The following is a 7,812-nucleotide window of genomic DNA, read 5'->3' as shown; positions in this document are numbered from 1 at the left end:
AAAAAAAAAAAAAAAAAAAAAAAATAAAGTTCCGTTATTCATTAGTTGCATATAACGCCCATTGCACCGTGCAATACGTGCCTCCTTAACATGCAGAGTACTGAGGAAGATGAAAATAAATTCATATGCAGACATTTTTTAAATAAAACTGCAGAAATTATGTATAAAGAGAAAAAAACTATCTGATAAGTGAAAAAAGTATTAGAATGCACCAGGGGATAACAATGATAAACATCTTCAGCTGGTATCACTTGGAGTGCTGGTTGACCATAATTATCAAGATAAACTTGTTTTCAAGTTAAAGTGCCGTTAGAGATAGGGCAGGACAAGCATTAACACAAAATTTTATACACATAATGACTAAAACCATGGGAAACCCTCTAGAAGACCTCCCTGGGAAAACTACCAAATGATGAAGGAAAGTTACCTTAGGAGGAAGAAGGCATGTAGGAAGGTAGGAAAAAAGGAACAACGAGTGGCTTACCCAGTTACAAAATGACTAAAGGTTTCAAATAAACATTTTTCTGATCGAGATATAAAAAGGACCCAGAAGCCCTGAAAGATGTTCAATATCATGAGTCATTAGGGAAATGTAAATTAAAACCACAATGAGATACCTTTTTATTTTTTTTTATTTTTTTTTATTTTTTTAAAGATTTTATTTATTTATTTGACAGAGATAGAGACAGCCAGCGAGAGAGGGAACACAAGCAGGGGAGTGGGAGAGGAAGAAGCAGGCTCATAGCCGAAGAGCCTGATGTGGGGCTCGATCCCATAACGCCGAGATCACGCCCTGAGCCGAAGGCAGACGCTTAACCGCTGTGCCACCCAGGCGCCCCTTGAGATACCTTTTTAAACCCAAGAGAATGGCTATAATAGACAATAGTGAGTGCTGGTGAAGATGTGGAGAAATTAGAACCTTCACGGCATGGCTGCTGGAATGGCACTTTGGAAAGTACTTTGGCAGTCTCTCAAACTATTAAACAGAGTTACCATATGACCTTGCCATTGTAATGGAAAGTGAATGCCCAAGAGAAACAAAAATATATGCCTTCACTACAACTGTTACCCAAGTATTCACAGCAACATTATTCTAATAGATAAAAAGTAGAATCAAACCAATTGTCCATCAACTGGTCAATAGGTAAAATTAAGGTGGTATATATTCATACTATACTGGAATATTATTTGGCAATAAAAAGGAATGTTTCCTGTGTGTGCTACAACACAGATGCACCTTGAAAAAAATTCTGTGAAATGAAAAAAGCCAGACACAACAGGTCACATATCACATGATTCCATGTATATGAAATGTCCAGAACAGGCAAATCCATAGAAGCAGAGAGCAGATTGGTGATTCACAGGGCCTGGGAAAGGGGAGAATGGAGAGTGACTGCTAAAGTATATGGGAGTTTCTCGATAATGAAACTGTTTCTCTGTAATGAAACTGGACTAATGAAAATGTTCTGGAATTAGATGGTGGTGATTGTGGCACAACTCTATGACCAGACTAAACTACTAGATTGTACACTTCAAAAAGCAGATTTTACGGTGTGTGAATTATCTCTCAATAAAGCTGTGATTTTAAAAGTTTGAGGGTGACTGGATGCAGCGAAAAGCGTATTCATATGGAGATTTGTAACCTTATGTTCAGATATTGGAAAAGAAAAAAGCCTGAACTCTAAACGCCTAAGCATCTACCACAAGAAAGCTAGAACAGCAAATCACACATGAGAAAACCAGAAATCAGCGAAACAGAATACAAACATGCATAGAAAAAAATCAGGAAAATTGTTCTTATGAAAATATTAATATGAACAGATTAATAAATTAATTTACAAAATTAAGAGAAAACACAAATGAACAATATTTAAAGTCAAATGAGGTCATTGCTACAGAATCTACAAAGATGAAAACATTAACAAGAGGATATGATGATATTATGCCAATAAATTGACTATCCGGATGAAATGGAAAATGCTTCAAAAATGCAGTTTACCAAAGCTGACAGAAGGAAACAGAAATTCTGAATAATTCAATACTGCTTAAAGAAATTGAATCCATTATTGAGTACTTCCCACCAAGAACACCCAAGGCTCAGAGGTGCTCACCGCTGAATTCTTTTAAACATCTAAGGAAGAAATAATTCCAATCTTTCACAAAACTTTCTAGAAAATAGTAAAGGTAGCTGCTATTTTTTTTATGATGCCAGCACAACTTTGTTTCCCAACTATTTTCATCTCTCATGATGATGGATGCAGAAATTCTTAGCAAAGTATTTGTAATTCCATGGCACCAAAAGCACAAGCAACAAAAGAGAAATAGACAAATTGAGCTTTATCACAATAAAAAAGTTATGCAAAGGACACTCTCAAGAAAGTGATCATGTGGCATCTGGGTGGCTTGGTCAGTTAAGCGTCTGACTCTTGATTTCAGCTCAGGTCATGATCTTGGGGCTCTGGGATCCAGCCGGCCTTGGGCTCCACACTCAGTGGGGAGCCTGCTTGAGGATTTCTCTCCCTCTCCCTTTGCCCCTCTCCCTGCTCATGGTCTCTCTCTAATAAATAAATCTTTTTAAAAAGTGATAACACAACCCTAAAAATTGAAAAAAATATTTTTAAATCATATATCTAATAAAAACCTAGTATCCAGAATATATATTAAAAAAAAAAAAAAACAGCTCAAAAAGAACAAGCCACCAACCCAATTTAAAACTGGGTAAATACTTGAATAGACATTTCTCCAAAGAAGATAATCAAATGGCCGAGAACCACATGAAAAGATGCTCAATATCACAGTCATTAGGGATATGCAAATAAAAAGCACAAAGAGATATCACTTCATAGCCACAAGAATGGCTATACCCAAAGAAATAGAAAGGAACAGGTGCTGGTAGAGATGAGGAGAAATTTCTACCTTCTTCTGCTGCTCACGGGAATGTAAAATGGTGCAGCCACTGTGGAAAACTGTTCAGTGATTCCCTCGATACTTTAAATATATAATTACCATATAGCCATGCAATTCTACTCCTACGTATATACCCAACAGAATTAAAGACAGGTGCTCAAATAGAACTTGCACACAAAAAATTCATAGCAGCACTATTCACAATAGCCAAAAGATGGAAACAACCCAAGTGTCCATCAACTCATGAATGGAGAAACAAAATGTGGTGTATGCAGGTGATGGAGTATTACACAGCCATAAAAGGTGCTTGTACGTGCTGCAATGTGGATGAATCTTGCTCAGTGAAAGAAGTTAGATACGAAGGACCACATATTGTATGATCTCACTTATATGAAATGTTCAGATGGACAAATCCATGGAGAAAGAAAACAGTCTAATGGTTGCCAGGGCCTAGAGAAAAGAGGGAATGGGAAGTGGTTGCTTAATGGGCACAGGGTTTCCTTTTGTGGTGATAAAAATGTTCTAGAACTAGACAGTGCTGATGGTGGCACCGCACTGCGAGTGTACTAAATGCTGCTGAATTTTATATTTTGAAGTGGTTAAAATGGTGAATCCCACATTATATAAATTGCACCACAGTAAACAAATGCAAATTGATTCTAGTGATACAACCAAAAGCAAATACACCAGGATCAAATAGAGTTGATTCCAGGTATGCAAAAATGTTTTAAATTTTAAAAAGATATCCTTGTAATTCATCACACTAACTGAAAAAGAGAGAGAGAACACACATTGGATCATTTGGTAGATTCAGAAAAGTAATTTATAGGTAATTTTAAAATTCCACAGCCCTTTGCGATAAAGTTAATAAAGAGTACAGCAAACTTCCTGGACACACGATTAGAAGATAACATGAATAGTGTCCTGCACATAAGTAAAGGACAATTAAAAAAGATAATAGGATGAACGATCCCATTTAACCTAGTGACAGAATTTGTGAAGTACTTAGATAGGAACCTAACTTTGAAAACACATAAGTTCTATCTAAAGGAAATTACCAAATGTTATTGTAGAACATAAGAATCTTGAATAAACGGAGGGATATTCTATGCCTTTACATGGGCTGATTCAATATCACAAAAATGTCTATTTTCCCCAAAGTAATCTATTATTTCTTAATATAATTTTGATAAAAATCCTGGAGTTCTCATGGAACTTGACAAGCTGATACTAAAATATAGAGAAGATTAATGGGCCAAGAATATCTGAAACAGGGGCGCCTGAGTGGCACAGCGGTTAAGCGTCTGCCTTCAGCTCAGGGCGTGATCCTGGCGTTATGGGATCGAGCCCCACGTCAGGCTCTTCTGCTATGAGTCTGCTTCTTCCTCTCCCACTCCCCCTGCTTGTGTTCTCTCTCTCACTGGCTGCCTCTATCTCTCTGTCGAATAAATAAATAAAATCTTTAAAAAAAAAAAAAGAATATCTGAAACAATTTTGAAGAATAATAAGGTAGGAGAAGTCTACCCACCAGATAACAAGAGTTACCACAAAGCTACAGTGATTAAAATAGTGCTTTAGGGAAGCAGAGTCAGAAAAATAGACCAGTGGAACAGAATTTTATTTTGCCCACAAGCCAATGCATATGTATATGGAAAATTGATGTATGACGGAAGCGGCATTTCAAAGTGGTAGGAAACGATGGTGTTCCAGTATTCAACAAATGATATTGGGAACATTGTTTCCTGTATTAAAATATTAAATAAAATTTATGCCTTAGAAAGTTGATGTAATATACTTTTTTTTTCTTTTTAAGATTTTATTCCTTTTTTTGAGAGAGAGAGCACAAGCCAGGGGGAGAGGCAGAGGGGAAGGGAGAAGCAGACTCCCCGCAGAGCAGGGAGCCCCACCCAATGCAGGGCTAGATCCAGGAATCCCGTGATCGTGACCTGAGCTGAAGGCAGATGCTTAACTGACTGAGCCATCCGGGTGCCCCTGAAATATACTTTCAATAGATGAAAATCTAAATGGGAGCAACAAACCTTAAAATACTTAGCAGGAACTATAGGAATATGCTCTCCTTTAAACAGAATAAAAAGTATGCCTTAATGTTAACAATAAGAAACTTACAAATTTTACTAGCTTAAAAATTAAAACTTCTACACAACAAATAATTCCATAAATAAATTAAAAAGACAAGACACAGACTCAAACAAAAAAGTAGATACTAAGAAGTATTGACTCAAGAAAGAACTGGCATCAAGAATTTTTGAACACCTAGAAGTTAAAAAGTAAATGACACACTATACGACCGAAAGGAAAAAAAGGTTGAGGGCAAGATTCTTCACGACAACAGTAATACCAGTAAAAAGGAAATATAAACTAAATTTTCAAATAAATAGCATAGCATACTGCTCAGATTGGCTGGCCATAGAAAATCTGACAATAAGAAGTGTGAACAAGGATGAGAAAAAAATGGTAGTTGTCATACACAGGCAGTGGGAAGTATGTGCTGCTATCCCTTGGGGAAGTGGTCTGGCTGCAGACAGCAAGGGCTCAAGGATGCCTGTCCTTGAACACAGCAAATCCACTTATAGGTATGTACCCAAGACAAAAGTGCACACATCAAAATGAGACATGCACAGTGATTAAGCATTGGTTTGTCACAGAAACACAAAAGAGAAGAACAGCATCCCATCAATAAGCTAATAGATAAATAAATTACAGGGTTTTTTTTTAATACAATGAAGACATTACACAGTAGTTAAACGACAGACCCTCAAACATCCCAAAATATAATGTGAGGTACAAAAAAAAAAAGGATGATATATACAACATGACAATACTGAAATAAAAACTTTAAATACACAAAAGAATACTATTTATCATTTTTTAATACCTGCATATCTGGAAAAAAGAGGTAAAAAAAATACGAGTAGATGGACAGGAAGAATTCTTACCAACTTGAGGATTGTAGTTACTTTTGGGAAGGGGTAAAAAGTGAGTTCAGACTGTATTTGTATGGTTTGATTTCTTAAACAAACAAACCAAATAACTAAAGCAGATATAAGAAAATGCTAAGGTTTGGTAAATCTGAATGGGTGTTTGTTACATAAGCTCCTGACCTTTAAAGAAAAGTTCACAATGTTTCATAAAAATTTTTTAAACCAAAGTTTCCCTATGTCAAGAATGTCTCGATTCTCAAGTTGCCCATTCCTGTCAGCCTTAGAAGAACATGGTCCTGGAGTTCGAATTAAATTGATGTAACATTTTAGAAATATTCCTTATAGGGCTGCATTATAAGCTTTGTGTCCATTATCCATTCATATCATAAAAGGGGGGGTGGAGACAGTAACTCAAAGAGCAAATGTACCAGATTTAGTCCTTAAGATGTTGAGAAAAGCCTAGAAACCACATCAAGGTCCAGCATCATAGAAATAATCAATTAAGTTATCATGGTACAACTGTAATACGATACTCTACACGATAATTAACGATGTTTTCTAAGAATGTGAATGACATGACACACTAACAAATCTTACAATTTTATATATAAAATTAATTGAAAAGCAGAGGATGCAAAATTAAAACAGTAGCATATTTTGAACCATGTAAACACTCTAATAAAAAAAATGGTCTAGAAAAATCCCTCAAACTTAGTGTTTTTTCCCTTCTAATTCAGTGTTTTATACTTGCCCAAACTTTTTCAAATGTGCATTGACTCCTTTTATATTTAGAAATAAATCCATTAAACACTCTTTAAAATGAAGAACAGCAATATACCTCTTCTCTAACGTAAAAAGAAATTATAGTTTACCAAAGGCGCTTTTCTCGAGGTCTTAGACGTAAACAGGTATTTTCTCTTCTGTTCTGAGACACATGCTGTGTCTGCTTCAAGTTTTAATCTTGATAAAAAAACATGATATGCTGCTTATTTACCTAGACATTAGAATGCACAGCCTGTGGCATCACTCTCTATTGCATTAAAGAGAATCATTTTCTTGTCTGATCTTCACAGAATCTCTCACCAAGCTTCCCAGCTAGACTCTGGCATCCTGGAAGGTGGATACTTCAGTATTAAGAAATGCAGCACTTATAAATGTTCGAATGTTATTCTTTAAAAAAAGAATATGTAAACTGAAGAATCTAATTAGGTAAGAGTTTATTCCCTCTCCTCAACTGTTCTCTAAGGAACATAGAAAAAAAGAAAGTAAGAAAGTAAGCAAGTGGAAGGAAGAGGAAGGACGGGGTGGGGGAGGGGGGCAGAATAGATCTGCTAGCACGATTAAAATGCTCTCCAATTTCCCTGGTTACATTTGCATAGAGACACAAACAGACCCATCACTTGAAATTGGTTAAGAAACAGGGCATCACACAGAGATCAAGAAATGGGTTTGAAGTCAGTTCAGATTGGGGTGGTTATGACTCTGAAACTCATTTAATATCTTGGATCTCAGTTTCCTCATGTGTAAAATGGAACTATAATAATCACAAAGTGAACATCAATTGTTTCTCTTTTGTCCAATATTGGCGCCTATTTTTCTGTGCTTTGGAAAGGGCTGCCAGCCACAGGCTCCCGCATGGAAAGGAAACCACGCTACTATCAGTGCCCATACCCCAGACCGGCATGATAGATCCAGACACGGGTAGACATACAAGCCAATACTGGCCAACCAGAGCCCTTCCATGGGATTGTTCAATTTGAAGCTGAAGGGGAAGGGAAAAAAAAAAGTTCTTGCCTTTGGGTCATGTACCCAGAAATAAGGTGCCATCTTCCCAGCCTTGCAGAGAAAGACTAGCTGTAGTAGGAAAGAACAAAGCCAACACACATAGAGAAGGCGAGTGATTACGGGAAACCAGGAGTAAGGGCAAGAGAAGCAGGGGGTCCTGGGGCAGGGCCAAGGGTCT

At 36.8% G+C, this 7,812-nt stretch overlaps 1 long non-coding RNA gene across 4 annotated transcripts in view; it reads right to left on the bottom strand.

Moving 5' to 3' along the window:
- The window catches only part of LOC117801573, a 98,193-nt gene extending 91,115 nt beyond the window's left edge, over positions 1-7,078 (bottom strand). For 3 of the 4 annotated variants that reach the window (XR_004624257.1, XR_004624259.1, XR_004624258.1), the window contains exon 1: positions 6,722-7,078. This is a non-coding gene — a long non-coding RNA (uncharacterized LOC117801573). The remainder of the gene's footprint in view (positions 1-6,721) is intronic. The other variant, XR_004624260.1, reaches the window with a different exon arrangement.
- Positions 7,079-7,812: the final 734 nt, after the last annotated feature.

This window comes from Ailuropoda melanoleuca, chromosome 3, assembly GCF_002007445.2.
Source record: "Ailuropoda melanoleuca isolate Jingjing chromosome 3, ASM200744v2, whole genome shotgun sequence".
NCBI classification, from domain to species: domain Eukaryota; kingdom Metazoa; phylum Chordata; class Mammalia; order Carnivora; family Ursidae; genus Ailuropoda; species Ailuropoda melanoleuca.
Note: the sequence above shows the minus strand (reverse complement) of the source record. Positions and strands in the feature narration are given on the sequence as shown.